Consider the following 21,687-nt stretch of genomic DNA (forward strand, 5'->3'; position numbering starts at 1 on the left):
TTCAATGTGCTATCTAGGTTGGACATAACTTTCCTTCCAAGGAGTAAGTGTCTTTTAATATATATATATATATATATATATGTATATATATATACATACATACATACATACATACAAGAGAACCCAAAACAAAAAAATTTTTGAGTCTGTTAGTTTCACTACAGCAGCTGAGGTTTTATGTGCCTGGGGTTTCTATTATGTAAATATAACTCAACCAATATGGGTACTTTCCAGGTTTTTTGGCTTGATTTTCAAAACCGTTCTGCATTCACACTCTCCCTGAAACATAACCCCTGCTACGGAAGAAGAGAGGTAGTTTTGTAGGGATACAAAAATCTTTCATTAGAACATCTGCTCCACATAAGAGTTTGTTTCAATCCTAGAAATTATTCCAGGAACAATTACAACTGAGTCTGGAGAACTGAGTCATTTCTACATTAAATGAAGGCCAAAACTTCTGAGCATCGGTTCAGAGACAGAGTTGTTCGCAAGTGGCCTGTCATGGGCTGTCGGATGATTGAATCTATCGACTTTTCACTTATTAAACAACAACAACAAATTATTCAGTGTGTTTTTAACACTGGGCTAAAATAATGGCCATATGTTCACTACTTTAAATCTCCAAATTCCATTTATATGATCTTATTTCCTTAGAGTGACTCTTAAACTACATGAAATTTTTGGCAAGTATTTCTGGTAGGGTTGAGTGCTCTTCCTAATTGGAGTTTAACCCTTCCTCTTTCTGAATTCCATTCAAAATTTACAGGAGACATACTATGAGGAAGGAATGATTTTAAGTACTAGAAATATACAATATAGCTTTTAACTGCCCCCTCCCTAAGCACCACGACCTCACCCCCGCCCCAACACACACTCCTTTACCTGCATCCTTCATTGGTAACACCTGTACCTCCCTTCTCCACGTGGAAGTTCCTCATCAAAATGTAGCTGAATTACCTTTGCCAAGAAACCATCATGACTCCTGCTCTCCCTGCCCTCTTCCTCTCACATAATTTTATTGTGCCATTTACTTCAGTGCATTTAAACCATTTTCATCTCTCTCCCACACCATGTTGAAAGTTATGTGAAGGTAAGTTAGTTTTTGGATTTTCTCTGTATTCTTAGCATCTACTATAGCACCACATCCCATGTATATTAATAATCCACTCTCATGAAGCAATGGCTAGGGGAATGCTGATCTTCATCCTCCTCCTAGTGCAGTAGCATTAGCACAGCTGATTTCCGATCCTTCTAGAATGTTCTAGGTGTGTGTTCTCTGAAACACTTTTCTTCTTATCTCCCCATACCTCTCTGGACATCCTTTATCCAGATCCCCTGATAATTCCTATTCTTTCTCTTATTCCTGTAATAGCTGACATTTTAGTGGTTTCTACATTGGTTCTTCTCCTCCTGCATCCTTCCCCTGGATGGTAAATCGAGACCTTTGCCTGTGAACATCAGTTCAGTTCAGTCACTCAGTCGTGTCCAACTCTTTGCAAACCCATGAACTGTAGCCCTCCAGGCTCCTCTGTCAATGGGATTTCCCAGGCAAGAACACTGGAATGGGTTGCCATTTCCTATCCCAGGGGATCTTTCCAACCCAGGGACTGAAACCATGTCTCTTTCCTCTCCTTCATTCGCAACTGGGTTCTTTACCACTAGTGGCTACCTGGGAAGCCCTATATAAACATTCAGTTCAGTTCAGTTTAGTCGCTCAGTTGTGTCTGACTCTTTGCGACCCAATGGACCACAGCACACTAGGCCTCCCTGTCCACCACCAACTTCTGGAGCTTGCTCAAAATCATGTCCGTTGAGTTGGTGATGCCATCCAACCATCTCATCCTCTGTTGTCCCCTTTTCCTCTTGCCTTCAATCTTTCCCAGCATCAAAGTCTTTTCCAGTGAGTCAGTTCTTCACATCTGGCCTGTGAACATTGTCTGAGATGTAATCAGCATTACCATCAGCCAGAAGCAACCAGCCCTGAAGCACAACTTCTCTGATGTTTCTGTCTATTCTCAGAGGTGTTTCTCCAGCAGTGAGGTATGTTTTCAGTCATTTGTGGCACAATGAGTATCTATATTTTTATATATATTCTAGATTGAATGAAATAAGTATCTTTTGTCATTTATAAGGAATCAGTAAATCGAAGGTCTAAAGAGATTTCAAGACCAAAATAACCATGGAAATAAACAAAGCCTGTGTACATCAGAACCAAAAATATCAGGGTGGACCTAAGAGAATTCAGACAGAAAGTACAAACAGGTCACCTTACTTTCTATTTCTATTTAGGAGGCCATTCATGGCAAATTGTTGTGATTACTCAACTCTTAGAATGATAGTTCAGTTGCTCAGTCATGTCCGATTCTTTGTGACCCCATGGACTGCAGCATGCCAGGCCTTCTTGTCCATCACCAATTCCCAGAGTTTACTCAAACTCATGTCCGTCGAGTCGGTGAGGCCATCCAACCATCTCATCCTCTGTTGTCCCCTTCTCCTCCCACCTTCAATCTTTCCCAGCATCAGGGTCTTTTTTAATGAGTCAGCTCTTTGCATCAGGTGGCCAAAGTATTGGGGTTTCAGCTTCAGCATCATCCTTCCAATGAATACTCAGGACTGATTCCGTTTAACATGGACTGGTTGGATCTCCTTGCAGTCCAAGGGACTCTCAAGAGTCTTCTCCAAAACCACACTTCAAAAGCATCAATTCTTCATGGCTCAGCTTTCTTTATAGTCCAACTCTCACATCCATACATGACTCCTGGAAAAACCATAGCTTTGACTAGATGGACCTTTGTTGGCAAAGTAATGTCTCTGCTTTTTAATATGCTGTCTAGGTTGGTCCTAACTTTTCTTCCAAGGAGCAAGCATCTTTTAATTTCATGGCTATAGTCACCATCTGTAGTGATTTTGGAGCCCCCAAAATAAAGTCTGCCACTGTTTCCATTGCTTCCCCATCTATTTGCCATGAAGTGATGGGACCAGATGCCATGATCTTAGTTTTCTGAATGTTGAGTTTTAAACCAACTTTTTCACTCTCCTCTTTCACTTTCATCAAGAGTCTCTTTAGTTCTTCTTCATTTTCTGCCACGAGTGGTGTCTCCTGCATATATGAGGTGATTTATATGTCTCCCAGCAATCTTGGTTCCAGTGTGTGCTTCATCCAGCCCAGCATTTCTCATGATGTAATCTGCATACATGGAGAAGGCAATGGCACCCCACTCCAGTACTCTTGCCTGGAAAATCCCATGGATGGAGGAGCCTGGTGGGCTGCAGTCCATGGGGTCGCAAAGAGTCGGACACGACTGAGTGACTTCACTTTCACTTTTCACTTTCATGCATTGGAGAAGGAAGTGGCAACCCACTCCACTGTTCTTGCCTGGAGAATCCCAGGGACGGGGGAGCCTGGTGGGCTGCCGTCTATGGGGTCGCACAGAGTCGGCCACGACTGAAGTGACTTAGCAGCAGTAGCAGCAATCTGCATACAAGTTAAATAAGCAGGGTGACCATTTACAGCCTTGATGTACTCCTTTCCCGATTTGGAACCAGTCGGTTGTTCCATTTCAGTTCTAACTGTTGCTTCCTGACCACATACAGATTTCTCAGGAGGCAGGTCACGTGGTCTGGTATTCCATTCTAAAATGTGAATCCTACTGCCTTGGCCTTACCTAACTGATAAGGTGTGAGGGCTTTCATTGGAGTCCAGAGTCACTTGAGGCAACAGCTTAATTCTGGTCGAGATAAAGCCTGTACAACACTTTCCTTAGAAGACTCTCCTGGGAAGCCAGAAGCCAGTGTGAATCCTGCTCTTGGAAGGGCAAACTTCACTCTGGCAGTGGTTGAAAGTTTTTATAGCTGATCTTTTGCCAGCTTCTCTGTTTGTCTTAATGGGATTAGAGAAAGCAAGGCTCATGTTCACTCATCACTCAACTCACAGCCTTATCATTGGCAATTGTTTTTATATTTATTTGGCTGCATCAAGCCTTATTTGTAGCATGGAGGGTCTGTACTTTGTGGCATATTGGCTTCTCTCTAGTTGTTGTGCACGGGTTCAGTATTTGGGGTGCACAGGCTTAGTTGGCCTGGCAGCACATGGGATCTTAGTTCCCCGACTGGGGATTGAACCCATGTCCCCTGCTTTGAAAGGCAAATTTTTAAGCCCTGCACCACCAAGGAAGTCCCATCATTGGCAGTTTATTCAGCTGTGGAATGGCACCCAGGTCTTGGCCTTAACAGGGAAAATTTTAGGATCTGAAAAAATAGTGCTTATTTCACAGTTCAGTTATTTCACCTGATGGATAGAACACAATTTACCAAAAGTTCTAGTATTTTATTATGTGTTTGTGTCTGGGTTTGAAAGGTGTGATACAATCTTGGTCAAAGAAAATCTGCTAGGGGCAGTGGTGGCGGTTTTTCAGAAAGGTTTCTTTACTGATAAAAAGATACATACATAGATGTCTTGCTTTTCTCCTGGTGCCTCATGTGATATGACATTTATTTTGTGATATATTAGAAAGATAACAGACATCAATAGACATGAAAGTTACAACCTTTTGGCAGTGATCATTTGAAGAGACAAGAACTTATGTGAAATAGACATGTCTATTTAACATTCATTATTAATATCTTTGACTAAAACTAGCCTTTATGAGGTTTAAAAATTAACTGGAAAATTTAAATTTACAGAATAATAATGGGTCTGTGTCCTGAAGATTAAGTAAAAGAGCCCCTACACAGGAGACTAAAGGATCCTCCAGCGTTGACATCCTGGTTGATGGTGTGGGAAGGAATAGGTCCAGTATCCCAGCCTCAGGACAGATCTGATTCTGTAGCTCCCCAAGTGGGTAAAAATCACCCACAGTAAAAAAGAGCCCCAGTGTGTGACGAGCAGGCCGAGACCCCAAGCAGCCCCATGGTGAACCCTCCATGACCTCACTTCTCTTAAACAAAGGGTTGAACTTGTTGGTTCAGAAGCCCCTTCAGTTAGAGACCCTTCACTTCGCTGGTGCTGACTGGTGGCCCCCATCCCAGGAAGGGGTCCCTGGCTAAGGCGTTCAGAAACTCAGGGGTATGAGAAGGGACTTCCTAGACCGTCTCGTTCTTTTCTTCTCTGCAGGTAAAGATCTAATGGAATGTGCTCCTCCTCACACTCTGCTCACCCCCCACATCTGTCCTCTTTCCAGGCCCTGCTGCTTCTTGGCCAGCTGTATTCTCTCTGCTCAGGACAGAGGCAGCCTGGGTGTCCCTCTGCCCAAGCCCTCCTTGAGGCCACTGACTCTCCCACATGGCAGGTCCTGTTTTCCTACAGAGGTTCATCACCCCAAAGGCCTAAAGGCACCAGACCCTCTCCCCTTTCACTCAGTGACAGTCCTGCTTGAAAAGAAATTACACCCCTTGTGATGATGATTAATGTCATGTGTCAGCCTGGTTAGGCCCTGATACTCAGTTTCAGGTCAGACAGCAGTTTGGATGGTACTGTGAAGGTATTGGTCAGGTGTGATTAGCATTTAAACCAGTAGACACCGAATAAAGCACATCACTCTCCATAAAGTGGGTGGGCCTTGTCTAATCAGTTGAAGGCATTAAGAGTAGAAGACTGTGGTACTCTGGTGGTTCAGATGGTAAAGAATCTGCCTGGAATGCAGGAGACCCAGGTTCAATCCCTGGGTCGGAAAGACCTGGAGAAGGAAATGGCTACCCACTACAGTATTCTTGCCCAGAGAATTCCATGGACAGAGGAGCCTGGAGAGCTACAGTCCATGGGATCACAAAGAGTCGGACACGACTGAGCAGCTAACACACCCCTGGAAATAGGAGTTCTGTCCCCAGATGGCTTTCAGACTTCAGCTGCAACATCAGCATTTCCCTGGGTCTCCAGGGTTCCTGACTCACTGCAGATTTTGGACTTGCCAGCCTCTACAATTGCATGAGCCAATTCCTTCAAGTAAGTTCAGTCTCTCTGTGCATGTGTGTCTGTCTGTCTGTCTTTACACACACAGACACGCACACACACAACACAACACACCCCATTGGTTCGGTTTCTCTGGAGGACTCTGACTGATATACCCTCAAAGCACAAATCTAAGGCCCTCCTAAAACTGAAGGAGAATCAATAGAACAGCCTCTTTTCTGGCTCGTCAGTGCTTCACCTGGCTTTTATGCCCCACCACTTACACGGACCTCTTTATGAATGATCATCCACAGGAATTTTAAGATCTCCCTGGAGGAACCATGTGATTATGAGACTAAAGGAGGAAACTTGCTTTTATGTCTGAATTAAATTTTCAGATACAGTGATTTACTAAAGCAGCTTCCTCTCTCTGGATTGTGTTTTTGGTTGTTTTGTCTAAAATTCGCGTTCTGTTTCTCTGTTCTGTTGTAAGGAACAATTCTTCCTGTCTTTCTGTAGAATCACCCTGGTTGGTCTCAGCGTTTTGCCTAGTGTATGGCACTCTTTTCCATTTTTAAGTCTGGTATTAACGTCTGGCACACAATAGGATCTCAAACTCTTCTAGCGCACTGACCACACCAGGTTAGGTGTGCCTGGTTAGGTGAGATGGGACAGTCACCTCTGTGCTTGCCCGGCAACCCCTCAGACTGCCCCTCCTCATCTCTTCTCTGTTCTTCTCTGCAGCTGTGGGTGCTGCGCTCAGCTCCTCTAAATCTATCTGCTTGGGAAATACCAACAGGAGAGAAAGGAAGGTACAGTCAAAAGGAAAGGAAATTCTAAATGTAAATTTTAATTTCTGAGCACTTGAAATTCTCTCTCTTTTCGCCCATTCTTTAACAAATAAGTAGGTGATTTTGTTTAAGACCTGTATCAACCTTAAAGCAGCAAAGAATTGCTGAGGAAAGAGAAGTGTTTACTCTAGATTCCAAAGAAATGGACCAGTGACTTGGGGACACAACCAAAATGAAAAAAGGATTTTTCCCTCAAAAAGTCCAGAGTCCAGAGGAAATAAAAACAGGTACACCTTAAAAAAAAAAAAAACAAAAACATGGGTTACTTGGGATATATTGACAGGTTAAAAGGATAGATGAAAAATAAATCTTTAGGAAGGTGTAAAGTCTTGATCAAAGTCTCATGTTTCAAAGATGTCTGAAACAGAGATGGTCCCTACTGGGGGAATAATGGTAGATTTATGCATAAATCTACCATTTGCATAAATGTAGTCAATATGCATAAAACCCATAAGCATATTTCCTTTATCCAAGCAGCTTTACTTTTAATCACTTGTCTTAAAGAAATAATAAGATAGGGTGGAAACATGTGTATGTAATTCATTTGATTACAGTGTGGCATATAATGCAAAAAGCTGGAAACACATTTGTAAGAGACTGATTAAATTATGGTGCACATATATCAGGTCTTCCCGGGGGCACTAGTGGTAAAGAACCTGCCTGTCAATGCAGGAGACATGAGATGCAGGTTCGACCCCTGGATCAGGAAGATCCCTTGGAGGAGAGCATGGCAACCTGCTCCAGTATTCTTGCCTGGAGAATCCCATGGACGGAGGAGCCTGGCGGGCTACAATCCATGGGGTGGCACAGAGTCGGATACAACCAAAGTGACTTAGCATGCATGCACACACACACATATAAAGAAAAGCTATGTAATGATTGTAAAAGATAAGGCAAAACCATATGGGTTGAAATGTAAAGGTATTTACTATTTACAGTGAATGATAAAAAGATTACTTATATATAGACTATACTAAATTATATATCGTATTAAATAGAGGGGGTTTGAGGAATTGTCAGTTATTGTATCATCATTATCATTGTTACCATCTTTGTCATTTGGGGTCACATCCTAAGTATCAGATGATTTACAAATGTTACCACATTAAATCCCCATGACAACTCTCTGTCAGAATTTACATATGAAAAAAATAAAGTATGGAATGCCAACTTGCCCAGGGTCTAACAGTTAGTGAGAGGCACAGCTGGACTCAAACATCTCTGCCTGACTTAAAAGCTCTCACTCTTTCAAGACACTGTAAATACATAAGATACACTGCCCACTTCTAAAAAAGTAAGTTTATAATCTAATGGGGCAAGAGGAGAGGAAAAAATATGTGTAACTAAGGACGATGGTGGTGATAATGACGATGATAATTACTGAAGCTAATTTAGGTCTGTTTGCCAAACTCTATTCTAGGTGTTTTATATTTAATCACATGTGTGAGCTTCATGGTTACTATGGTAACTATGTGACAGGTATGACTATTATCATACTTTACAGAAAAGAAAACTGAGGCCCTAGGTCATACAGTTGTAGGACTGGCCGTTTAGTTACTCCATTTACACCACCACCAAAGGTAGCACAAGGAAAGAACAAGTGAATTTTCACGAGACATCTAAGGACAGTATTACTTCCAAATAAGGATTTATAAACTCGTAGGCTGGGAACCTCATCTGCCTGTGTTTTCAGGACCTAAAACAGAGCCTGACAAAGAAGACTGCCGTAAACGTCCACTGGCTGGACTAAGCATTCTAGCCCAGGCATGCTTAGTCCAACCAGAGGAAGCTTTTTATCAGGACCTTTCAGAACTGTGAGATTTGGGTGGGAGGGTAGGGGCCGAGGAGTGGGAAGGCCCATGAAGACACAAAATAAACCCTGTGAGTTCATACTCAGTCTGTGAAGGGCAGGTCCCAGAGAGAGAAAATGGAAAAGAGACGTCTGGTGAAAGTTCAAACCCATGAAAGGGCCTGCGGAAGATAAGTTTGGAAGTTAGATGAGCACTAGGTGACAAAGGGCCTTGACTGGCAGGCAAAGGAGTTTGAATTTTAATTAGTAAATAAACCCAGATTTATTAAGAAAAAAAAAAAAAATATATATATATATATATTTTTTTTAGCAAAAGCTTGACAGACACGGGATGGCACATCAGTTAACATCCAGTAAGATCAAATGAAAGGGAGAGAAACTAGGAACAAGAGACCAGCTAAGGGCATCATCCAATAGTACAGATAAGAGACTGAGAATCTGAGCTAATGAAGTCATAGTGAAGATGGAGAAGAGGAAAGGATGTGAGAAAGGTATTCAGAACGGAGATGATAAGTCCTTGGATCCTGTCTGTAAGCATGCATTGTGCTTTTTAAAAAATGACTGTAATTCTGCGACACTCCTCCTACTGGAGCTGGGGTTTATGCCTGCCCTACTTGAACATGAGCAGAGTGAGTCAAAAGAGACACCATGTGACTCCCAGGGCCAGGTCGTAAAGGCCCACGTGGCTTCCAACTGGCCATGCACCACATTAGAGGTCTTACCACCCTGAGACACCCTCCAGAGGGGCCACGAGGGCACCAGGCAGTTATCCCACTGACTCCTCTCTCAGCCTCTCTGCTGGAGTCTGGGAGGAGAGTCTTCTTGAGCCCTCCTGCCAGTCAACACCACCAACAGCTGCCCTCAAGACAAACAGATGTACAAGAATCGACCGTCTGAGCCTGCATGAGTGCCTGACCTATGGTATCAGGAAGTGTATTAAAACTGTGTGTGTGCTTAGTCGTGCAATCATGTCCGAGTCTTTGCAACCCATGGACTGTAGCCCACCAGGCTCCTCTGTCCATGGGATTTTCCTGGCAAGGATACTGGAGTGGGTTGCCATTTCCTCCTCCAGGGGATCTTCCTGACTCAGGGATCGAACCTGTGTCTCCTGAGTCTCCTGCATTGGTGGGCGGATTCTTTACCTCCAGTGCCACTTGGGAAATTATTGTTTTTTTAAGCCGCTAAGTTTGGGGATGGATTTGTTACATAGTGATCACTAACTGGTGATAGGGGAGTGCAAGTAGGTGTTAGTAATTATGGCAAAAGAAGGGCTCACATGGGATATGGTTATCCTATCTGTAACTTCAGTATTAGATCAGCTGCACCTAGCATTGTGCATAAGCACACCTTTATTGACTAAATAAATCAGTTTCTTCTTTCGTGCTAACATGTAACCTCAATAAAGTTTACAAATCTCAAGTGTACCGTTCAGGGAGATTTTAAATATACATAGGTCCACGTGACCACTACCCAAATCAAGATTAGACTATTTCCATCTGTTTGGAGGTCTCTCTTATGTCCCCTCCTAGCCTATATTCCACCCAAAGGTTCTATTGTTCTTTTTTATTTGAGGACAATTGCTTGACAATGTTGTGTTGATTTCTGCCAAACAATATCGTGAATCAGCCGTAAGTATAAATATGTCCCTTTCCTCTTGAACTTTCCTGCTACCCCACTACCCTATCCTACCCTGCTACCCTATTCCACCCCTCTAGGTTGTCACAGAGCACTAGGTTGAGCTCCCTGTGTTTACAGCAACATTTGTTGTTGTTGTTGTTCGGTCACCCAGTCGTATCCAACTCTTTGCAACCCCATGAACCACAGTTCGCCAGGCCTCCCTGTCCCTCACCATCTCCCAGAGTTTGCACAAGTTCATGTTCATTGCATCCATTGGAGGAGGGAATGGCAAACCACCCCAATGTACTTGCTATGAGAACCTCATGAACTGTATAAAAGGCCAGACTTCCCATTAGCTGTCTATTTTAAGGTAGCATTATTTTAGTCTCCAATGCCATAAATCAGTTTTATCTGTTGATAAACTTCATCAAGATGGAATCCTCTCGTATGTACCCTCTGCAGTTGTGAAAGTCCTTGTGCGGTCAGACCTCTGCAGATGACCATCCTCTCATTCTCTCTAGAGTCTCAGCTTCACCCACATGACTATCCAAATCCTCTTAATTATAGGGCTTAATTAGTCCCTGGGAACTGAGTCTTTCTGACCTCAGTTCTGCCTGTAAATGGTAGCCTCCTTCTCCCCAAGTAGAGAAGACTGCTCCACGTCCAATCTGCTAGCTACCTGCTGTAATCGGGAGGGTGTCACTGGGAGATCTGGGTGAGATGTCCTGTTCAACAAGCCATTCCTGTCTGTGTTGTTTTCTCCAGGCTCTTTCTTCGGTCTCGAAGCTGAGCAACCACAAAGCTTGCCAGTCTGCAGTTGCAGCCCAGTGGGCGTGTGTGTTTTGTGTAGTGATAGCTTGCTTTTCTTCACTGCTACGTAGCATTTGCCTGTACCACTGCCACAATTTATCCTACTGTTGGTGGAGCTTTGGGTTAGTAACTCTGGGTTATTATGAATAATGCTGCTATAAACGTGTTTGCAAATCTCTTTTGATCTATCCACTGACAACCCAATTACATCCTCCTTTTTTTCTAACAAGATTTTGGAAACCACTAACTCGCTCATTATATTTGTTTGCTTGATCAATATCTAGGAAGAATATCTTAAATTTTTTTACTGATATACAATAAGTGATTATTAATTTACCTGCTACACTTTCACTAAGAGGCACATTTTAGCCAAGTATTCTCAGAAGGGGGGAAGGGAATTATAATAGCATTATCTTTAAAACATCTTTGTCAGTGTTAGTTATCCCAAGTTAATGATGTGTAGAGCCTATGTTTCTTGCTCAGGAATGCCCCTGAGGTTTGGATGGTAGGTTTTATGGTCACCTGAGCTTCTCCCACTCCAGGTAGGATTCACACTGTGTGGGAAACATGCCCCTTTTTACAATAAAAGTGGAAGAAACATGATCACAACTGTGGAAGTGATTTATATGTGTGTTCTCATGAAAACTAATTTTAAGAAAAAGAGCATATGTAGAAGTCAAAGATCTGCATGTTGATTCCTTTAAAGTGATTTTGTCTGTGGACCACCTGGAAAATCTTTTCCATCCTCAGAAAGTACTTGGATCCCAATTTCAAGACAGTTGGCTCAGTTCATCCCAAGTGGAACTCACCTGGAGATCAGACAATTGAATTTACTAACTAAAAAAATTAAATTAAATTAGCTGTTCAAGAAAAACTCATTAAGCATGGAAAAAGAAGTCCTGGTACAAGATCCTTTGTTCAGTAGTTATACTTCTCAAAGTCACTCATTCATTTATCCAGCAAACATTTCATGAGCACCAGGTGTGGATCAGGCATAGAACTAGGCTCTGAAAAGACAGCAGTGAACAGGACCCAGTATATCCCCACATGCAGAAGTCTACAGTCAATAGAAAATGTTGCAAATAAAGGGAATTGATGAAGAGTCCTACAGAAGGAGCTCTGAGAAGAGACCGTGAAGTTGATCTCAAAGGACATTTTCATTGCTTTGGTTTACAACTTAAAAGATGTGTCATATGCACGTGTATATAAATGTGTGTTTAAATGTAACTTACTAATGAAAGCCATCAATCCTATAACCCCATGTGACTCAGACAGTAAAGAATCTGCCGGCAATGCAGGAAACCAGGTTCAATCCCTGGGTCAGGAGGATCACCAGAAAAGGGAATGGCAACCCCCTCCAGTACTTGCCTGGGAAATCCCAAGGACAGAGATATAGTCCATGGGGTCACAAAAAGTCGGACATGACTGAGCAACTAACACTTTCACTTCTTTCAACCCTATAGCAGATAGAACAGAACTAACCCACGCGGACCTCAGAGCCTGCAATGTCATTGTTTGGAACCCTGTTTGCATTTCTATTGGTGTCTCTCATTGGGTATTGCCACCTGTCAGTAAACTTGATAGACACATTCAAATTTCGTACATTTTACTTTCAAACTTAGAAAGAGACTAATAGTTTACATATTAACACTTAAAATCAAAGCCATGGTGGTTTATTTAAATTTACACATTATGATCCTTCACAGAGCTATGAACAGAACTCTGGTTCATTAAATTGGTAATGACTGCTCCCTGCAGAGAACATTCATTTCTATTTAGTCCTGAGCCACAGCCCATGCCTACCCACAAGCTCAGGGACCTCGGGTAAGCTGTTATCTGAGGTTTGCCAAAAAGTTTGTTTCAAAATAACTGTCCCTGTTAGGCTGCAGAGTTCCACAAAGGAACCAAAACTGCTATTGTGTTTCCAAGAGCCAGCGATTCTGAAATCACCTAACATAAACGTTTATGAAATCTGAATAGCAGATAAAAGATTCCTTTAAAGTTGCAAATGTATTAGTCAGAAGATCAATACATTAAGCTCTTATCAGTCTAAGTGAGATTGTGTTAATATTATTTAACTGTCCAGTTGCCTAATAAGGAATCAAGGAAGTGGAAAGAGTAGCTTTTGCCCTAAAACCTCTCTGCCTTAAATGCCACAACCCTGATTAGAAAATTTAAGAGGAAGCTGAGACAGTTCAAGGTATTTGAAAAAAAAAAAAAAAATCACTCATTTTAAAAGCCCCATAGACCAGAGCTGCACCTTGAACTCCCCTTTTCCAGTCCCCCAAAGTGCTAGAGGACCAAAAACAGTGTTGTTCTCACCAAAAGTCTTTCCAGTCATTTGGTTCCTCTGGACTCAGCCGAAACAGATTCCTGACCACCTCTGGGCTCCGTCGGTGCTGTGATCTATTAGTACTGTCTGCCGTGGGTGTGGCAGGGAGGACAGGCAGGACAGATGGCATGTATCTGCCATTTCTGAGCCCCACAAAGAGGTTTCTGGCAATGAGCTGGGTAAACTTCAAAGTTCAGGAAATGAAAACCATCATCTCCCTGGTAAATGAGATTAGATGATTAGATGGATCATTTAATGCCTCACCCTCTCCTTTAGGTGAGTCATCCAAAGAACAATTTATTCACTGTAACTGCTTTGGGTATTTTCTTCCTTAAATAAGCCTGCAACATTTTTAATGGAAAAAAAAACTTAAAATTTAAGTGTCTTGTAGTTTTTTTAACTAAAGTCTATCAATCCAAAGTAATACAATTCCACAATTCAGAACATTTACTTAAAATACCAATTCATACAATGTAAACCATAAATTAAACAGCAAATTGATGAACTGGCTGGTTACATTCACATGTATATTCCAGCCAGCCACTTAGTTTCCTTCCTGTTTCTTTCAGTTCCATCCCCTATAACTTTAGGCAAGTTGTTTAAATCCTCTAAGCTATGTATTTCCTTATTGTAAAATGAGTTTATAATAATTCCTTCTTTGCAGGTTGTTTTGAAGAAATACTGAGATAATCCTAATAAAGTACATATGACACATTGCATGAGTAAATATCAGCTCTCATTATCACAGTTTAGAAAAACCTGGAAGAAGGCTGAGTTTTTAGCTCATTCAATAGCTAAATGGAAGTAAAATTAATTCATTTGTTACATCTCTTCTTCCTTCCATGATCACAAACCACTGACTTCTGATTTTGAAGGTTTTATATATGTTTATGTTTAAGAATGTTCTACATGTGGAAGGTCCTATAAGATCCACATAAATAAAGTCAAAGGGAAGTAGAAATTAAATTATATTTGAGCACAAAACACATCTGCAGAGACTGTAATGTTTGGAAAAACTTCTCAGATGTGTGGGATTTCTCAGAGAAACTCTGTAATTCCACAAGCTATCATAGAGGCACAAAGAAGAATCAGAAATACGGCTCTAGTTACTCTAAAGGGAATAACTATATTAAAGGTAACTACTCAGTTGCCTGGTAGCTCCCACCTTGGCCTTTCCCGCACATTTTATCTTCCTCTCCTTGTAACTATGAACTGGCCTGATGGTGGATTAAGCTGTTTATCGTCTTAGGATTGTTGTTTAGTCACTAAGTTGTGTATGACTCTGTGACCCCGTGGGCTGTAGCCCACCAGGCTCCTCTGTCCATGGGATTTCCCAGGCAAGAATACCGGAAAGAGTTGCCATTTCCTTCTCCAATCATCTTAGGATATGTATGTGTAGCTCTTCTTTCAAACCCATTGATCATGTCTACATTTACAATGTGGGAGTAACATACAAATATTAACGTCTGATCATACTTGCTTTGTATAAAAATGTTTACCTGAAGTACAAACACTGCAGCTTTCATAGAGCAAAGGTTCCTATTCATTTTGTGATATTATTTTTAATGTTTGGTTCTTTTGTGTGTGTATGGGTTGTGTATGTGTGTGTTTCTTAATCATAAAAGACCTTAATTTTCCTGTTTAGAACTCCCACTTGTTTTATTCTTCAAATATAATGGCCTTCATCATTTCACTAAGTAACTTAAATACTTGTTCACTCATGTTTAGAAATTAAAGAATCAGTTTACATTAACCTTAATAGTATCTTTTTAATTTTGTGAATCAATTTAATTGTGAATCAATTATACTTAAATTTTTTTTAATTTTAGCCTAATTGATTCACAATGTTAATCAAATGTATTAAACATAATAAAAAAAGTATTAATTTTGCTATAGAGCAAAGTGATTCCATTATATATATATATATTCTTTTTATATTCTTTTCCATTATGGCCTATCACAGGTATTGAATTTAATTCCCTGTGCTATGCAGTAGGCCCTTGTTGTTTATCCATCCTAAATATACATAATAACTTGCATCTGCTGACCCCAAATGCCCACTCCATCCCTCCTCCACCCCCATTCTTAATAGTATGTTGATATATGTTGCAAGTTCTATTCTCTGAAATCAGATGCTGAGATGGAATTTGGGTGTAAATTTTTTTATTAGGAATCCATACCCGTGAAAGGAAGGAAGTGAAAGTAGACTCAGGCAGAGAAAGAAGCAGAACCGCAGTGCAGGCCAGACAAAACCTCAGCCGCAGGGCAAGAAAGTCTGGAATGAGGGCGCTGACCACCTGTGCCCCACAGCCAGCTAAAAGGGCCACACTTTCCCCACCCATCACACTCAGTCACCAACACTCAAGGAAGGCCATGACCCCGGTGAGGTGGCTGTTCACAGCAGGCAGGTCCCAGGGTGGCTGGCAGCAGGCTGTCCAGTGAGCACACTGCCGCAGTGACATGTGCCCTTCCTTACAGGGAGCTGGGGGTGTGGCTCTGTGTGCATCACGGTCAGCCAACGGACATACTGTAAAACTGGTGGCCTCCAGACCGAGGTAGTAAAACTGATCCATGGAGACAGGAAAAAAATTAAGAACTTGAATGTATCTTCTACTTTATCTTCTGTTATTATGATTTGTTGTTGTTGTTGTTCAGTCATTAAGTCATGTCTGATTCTTTGCGACCCCATGGACTGCAGCAAGCCAGGCTTCCCTGTCCTTCATTTTCTCTCAGAGTTTGCTCAAACTCGTGTCCATTGAATCAGTGATGTCATTCAACCATCTCATCCTCTGTCGCCCCCTTCTCCTCCTGCTCTCAATCTTTCCCAGCAAGTTCTTTCACACTTCATGATATCCATTCTTTATTAGTCATAAAATTGTTAGGTCATAATGGAAAAATAAGATAACCTTGTAAGGCTTTTTTCAATGTGAATATGCATTATTTATTTAAATATTATGCTAGAATGGACATAGCATAAAGCTTAACCATTTAAACCATCTTTAAGTGTACAGTTCAGTAGTGCTGTGGATATTTACATTGCTGTGCAACATATCTCCAGAAAGTTTTTCATCTTCGAAAACTGAAACTTTATTAAAACTCACCATTCTCCCCTCCCCCCAACTCCTAGCAACCAACCTTTCCCCATTTCTATAAACTTGATGTTCTAGGCAACTCATGTAAGTGGAATCATAATGGCATTTGACTTTTTGTGACTGGCTTATTCACTTCACATATTGTCCTCCAGGTTCATCCATGTAGTAGCATGTGGCAGATTTGCCTTCCTTTTAGAGGCTGAATAATATTCCCTTGGATGGATTGACCACATTTTGTTTATCCATTCATCCACTGGTGGACACTTGGGTTGCTTTCACCTCCTGCCTAGTACGAATGATGCTGTTCTGAATATGGGTATACAGATGTCTGAGTCTCTGCTTTCTATTCTTCTGCACATGCATCCAGAATGGATGCTGGATCATATGGTAATGCTACTTTTAATTTTTGGAGGACCTCCACACTGGTTTCCATGTCAGCTGTACCATGTGCCTTCCCACAAGCGGGACACAAAGCTTCCAACTTCTCCATCTCTTCGCCAACACTTGTGATTTTCTGCTCTTTTGATAATAGCCATTCTAATGGCTATGTGTTGATATCTCACTGTGGTTACTTCGTCTTTTTAGCTTTTGTCTGTGATTGTAATACAAATGCTCTATTTCTACAGTGGCAGATGCATGAGTTCACTCACTCAACCAGGAGTTCTGAGCAGAAGTAAGGGCCAGAGAATGTACAGCCTTGCAAGTCCTGGGAAGGGAGTTTCAGCATCTGCACGCCAACCTGGAAACTGTTGAACGATCAGATCAGATCAGTCGCTCAGTCGTGTCCGACTCTTTGCGACCCCATGAATCACAGCACGCCAGGCCTCCCTGTCCATCACCAACTCCCGGAGTTCACCCAGACTCACGTCCATCGAGTCAGTGATGCCATCCAGCCATCTCATCCTCTGTCGTCCCCTTCTCCTCCTGCCCCCAATCCCTCCCAGCATCAGAGTCTTTTCCAGTGAGTCAACTCTTCGCATGAGGTGGCCAAAGTACTGGAGTTTCAGCCTTAGCATCATTCCTTCCAAAGAAATCCCAGGGCTGATCTCCTTCAGAATGGACTGGTTGGATCTCCTAGCAGTCCAAGGGACTCTCAAGAGTCTTCTCCAACACCACAGTTCAAAAGCATCAATTCTTCGGCGCTCAGCCTTCTTCACAGTCCAACTCTCACATCCTGCTGAACGATAAGTATATAAAAATATATTGGGATGGTGATGAAATATCTTATCAATAACATTAGAAGATCAAAAGCTTCTAGGCAATTGTTTTAAGGGAAGTTCTTTGGAGCTCCAAAAAACAATCTAGGCTCCTGAGACAAATGCTTGCTTCCTGGTTTTCAGCCAAAAACACACATAAAATTATTATTTGGCTTGTACAACACATATACACATTAAGACCTAAATTAAAATGTGCAAAATTCATACTTTTGGCAGAGTAGTAAAAGTTGCATGCATAGCAATAAAACGAAATAAAACCGAAATACATTTAAATTAATGTTAAAGAATAAAACCAAATAAAACTCAAAGACATTTAAATTACTGATTGGAAGAGAAGCATCTCTCCTTAGCTTTCTAGTTGTTCTCAAAAGCAAAAACCCAAGTTGGCACATACAAAATGTCATTGTTTAGGTGTTTGAGGCAAATTTGAAATTATCTGCACAGGATTACCCAGTTTTTTGGAGACTGGAAACTCAAATGACTGCATACCAAAAACAGCCCTGCAAGATGATAACAAAAAATAAATAGAATCAGACAGTCCCATTAGACACAGCTCTCTTCCACATGAGTTTACCTACTGAGTGAGTATCAGAAGACACCAGTGTGCAAAAGAATGTTCCAAAGGTTCTCTGGTGGCTTTTGTACTAAAAGCCAAGTCATCTTTTCCTATCCAATTCCTTTCAAACATTAGAAAAGCCTGAGCAAGATTGAAAGCAGATAGATTTCAAAGAGATACTTGGAGAGCATGAATGTTAGATATAATTATGAGCTCCTTAGGGCTTCCCTAGTGGCTCAGATGGTACAGAGTCTGCCTGCAATGCAGAAGACCCAGGTTCAGTCCCTGGGTTGGGAAGATCCTCTGTAGAAGGGAATGGCAGCCCACTACAGTATTGTTGCCTGGAGAACCCCATAGACAGAAGAGCCTGGCAGTCTACAATCCATTGGGTTGCAAAGAGTTGGGCACAACTGAGCAACTTTCACTTTCATGAGCTCCTTCTAAAAATACAAAAGACTGATATGGGTTAATCAATTACTACATTAAGTGCTACAGAAGAGTTACATTTATTCCACCAGAAAGCAAAAGGTGACTTGAGACCAACAGAGAGTGAACCAGTGATGTGTTCCAAGAGAGACCTTGGACTAGATGGCAGCCATCACAGCCTTTCAAGATCTGATCTGGCTCTTACAGGAGTAGCAACAGTGAAAGAAAGCACTAACAAATCTGCTTTCTAAGGCTTTTATTCTTGTTGCTGCTTAGTCGCTAAGTCATTTCTGACTCTTTGTGACCCCATGGACTGTGGCCTACCAAGCTCCTCTGTCCATGGGATTTCCCAGGCAAGAATACTGGAATGAGTTGCCATTTCCTTCTCCAGGGGATCTTCTAGACCCAGGGATCAAACCTAGTCTCCTGCATTGGCAGGCAGCTTCTTTACCACTGAGTTACCAGGGAAGCCCTTTTCTAAGGCTGTATTTGCATATATTTCCCATATATTTCCCACATGCTTTACAAACTCAGCTAGCTCATATTATCTCTAACTCCTAAAAGTCATAGAAATAAAGTACTACCAGTGAGGCCTGGACCATTTATGAGGGTCTAAGTGCCTGAAAACTACTCAGAGTTAGTGAAACCCTTGTAATAGTAACCTGGACGTCACCTAGGGTGCGGGCCCAGGTGTGTTATTCTCCACACTACCAAACGCAAAGCCAAATGTTCCATCTTCATAAAAGATGCATCCAGACCTGCCACATATTCATAAGCAATATGTGCAGGCATGAATTTTCCATTTCTTGTCATAATAGAGCTATGATAAGGTAGTAAAACAACTCTCCTAGACGACGGTTAAAAGAAGATAAACCTTTACAATTAACATCGGCCACTTCCCTGAGATAAGGGAGGTTTTGTGGGTTTCTTCATGATTAAATTGACACAGTGTGAAAAAGCAGATATAAGCCCCCAAACTGAGGTCAGTTCCATTCCTCATAGGTGATCCTGTCATGCTTAAAAAGATAGGTTGTTTAGCAGTGATGATTTTATGATCAGATTGTTTCAATCCATTCTATAACAGTAGATAAAGTTATTTAAAAAGAAAAGCAGATTTTAAAACTAGTCTGAGAGCACTGGTGTATGAATACTAAGAAGAGGGCCTTAGACTTTGTTGTGTAAAATTCAGCTAACTTGTGTGCTCTGGGCCCCTGCTAAGGGCTGTTAGCTGCCAGAAGAATCACAGTGGGCACTGCCTAGACCCACAGGGTGCCCAAGCCTAGAGCCTAAAGGACATAAAGGACACACGAGGGTACAGCCGCTCTGGGTTTAGAGTCAGATCTCATTTACTAAGGGACCCAGATGTCATATATCCACTTTTTAATGGTCACAATACGGGCTTCCCTGGTGGCTCAGTTGGTAAAGATCTGCCTGCAATGCGGGAGACCTAGGTTCAATCCCTGGGTTGGGAAGATTCCCTGGAAGAGGGCATGGCAACCCACTCCATTATTCTTGCCTGGAGAATCCCCATGAAAGAGGATCCTGGCAAGCTACAGTCCATGGGTCACAAAGAGTTGGACACGGCTGAGTGACTGAGCACACAATGGCCACAATATAATATCACTAATGATGACTTCATTTGTGTTTTCTTTTTTAGTATGTGCTCATCAATAAGGCACTGTGCTAAGCACTTGTACATATGGATTATTTTTTTCAGTTTAACTCTTTAAAAAATATGAGGTAGGTACTATTACTGTTTCCATTTGACAAATGGAGAAATTGATACATAGAAATAGTAACTAGGAGGTAAATTTTATTATATTATTCATCTATTTAAATTTGTATGTTGTAATTAGGAAAGAGTCACCAGGGTCTGAAGCCTGGCAGCCTGGCAATTAAAGCCCCAATTTTCAAAATACCCCTAGGAATGGAAGTGTGTGTACACTGAAATATATATATATATATATATATATATTATATATATGTATGTATGTATATGTAATTCTTTTCTTTTGGCCCCACTGCCCGGCTTGTGGGATCTTAGTTCCCCAACCAGGGATTAAACCTAGGCCACAGAAGTGCCGAGTTTAACCACTAGACCACCAGGGAATTCCCTGAAATATATATTTTTACTAAATGTATATTCTTTTCCCCCCTGCAATGTCTGGTCATAAGGAGAAGTTCCCTTTAAAAAGAACTGCCAAAGCATCTTGAGTTAACCTGGGTAAACCTTTCATTTTGAAGCCTAATGAACATCTTAACTCACTCTTTCCTTTTACCATAAATCTTTCCAGTTTCTCATGTCCAAGCTGTCCTTTTTTTTTCTGAGGTATCAAAACACACGTGGCCAAATCAAACAATAAATTTCCAGGAGCTCTGAATTTGCAGAGCCCTGTGGCTGGGAGCAGACTTGCAGGGCTGCAGGCACAACCCTGAACCAACCAGGCTCCTTCCCACATTTCCAGTTCTTATACAATACACACAGGCCCCGTCTCTGTTACTAGAAGAGTTAGAGGAATTGGCAATGTCCTTCCAGATAGACCTGTTTGTCTACTGGCTACATCTTGAAATGAGCTTCACTTAGATCCAGTGGAAAAGTCCAACAGAGGAGAAGGCAGGGTTCTGGCTGAAGAGAAAGCCTTGGGTTTCCTGTCTGCAACCTTGGCAAAGCTGTTAAATGTCCAGGGATGACAGCAAAGAGTGCAAGGAGAATTCTGAATATGACAGCCAGTCTGCCAGCTATTTCATCTACACACCACAGGCTTCACCCACTGCCCAGAAACACTCATGTCTACACAGCAAGAGAGAACCCTGGGGCTGGGTGCTGACCAGGGAGGCAGCCATGGTGTCATCAGAGTCATGCCAAATTGCATCTGGGACTCAACCCATTGTGGTTTTTAACAGTGTGGGGGCCATGAGGCAGAAAGCTGGGTTAGAGTCTGTGCTCTCACTACCACACATGTGATTTGGAGAAAATAACCTGAAACCTCACTTTTCTCATCTGTATAATAGGGATACGTCTCCTTCTCAGGTTTTCTGACTATAAAAGCAGACAGTGCATGAAAAATTAATAGAAATCCTGGCATGTG

At 41.8% G+C, this 21,687-nt stretch overlaps 2 long non-coding RNA genes across 2 annotated transcripts in view; one reads left to right on the forward strand and one right to left on the reverse strand.

The window, feature by feature from the left end:
• LOC147359465 (uncharacterized) overlaps nt 1-13,463 on the reverse strand; it is a 28,801-nt gene extending 15,338 nt beyond the window's left edge. The window contains exon 1 of the long non-coding RNA XR_015140830.1: nt 13,298-13,463. This is a non-coding gene — a long non-coding RNA (uncharacterized LOC147359465). The remainder of the gene's footprint in view (nt 1-13,297) is intronic.
• LOC147359466 (uncharacterized) lies at nt 13,429-17,819 on the forward strand. The gene is made up of 2 exons (XR_015140832.1): nt 13,429-13,583; nt 17,026-17,819. It is a non-coding gene; the product is annotated as an uncharacterized LOC147359466 (long non-coding RNA).
• The last annotated feature ends 3,868 nt before the right edge of the window (nt 17,820-21,687 follow it).

Source organism: Bos grunniens, chromosome 14 (genome assembly GCF_055505025.1).
Source record: "Bos grunniens cultivar Pamir isolate PY7600 chromosome 14, Bosgru_T2T1.0, whole genome shotgun sequence".
NCBI classification, from domain to species: Eukaryota; Metazoa; Chordata; class Mammalia; order Artiodactyla; family Bovidae; genus Bos; species Bos grunniens.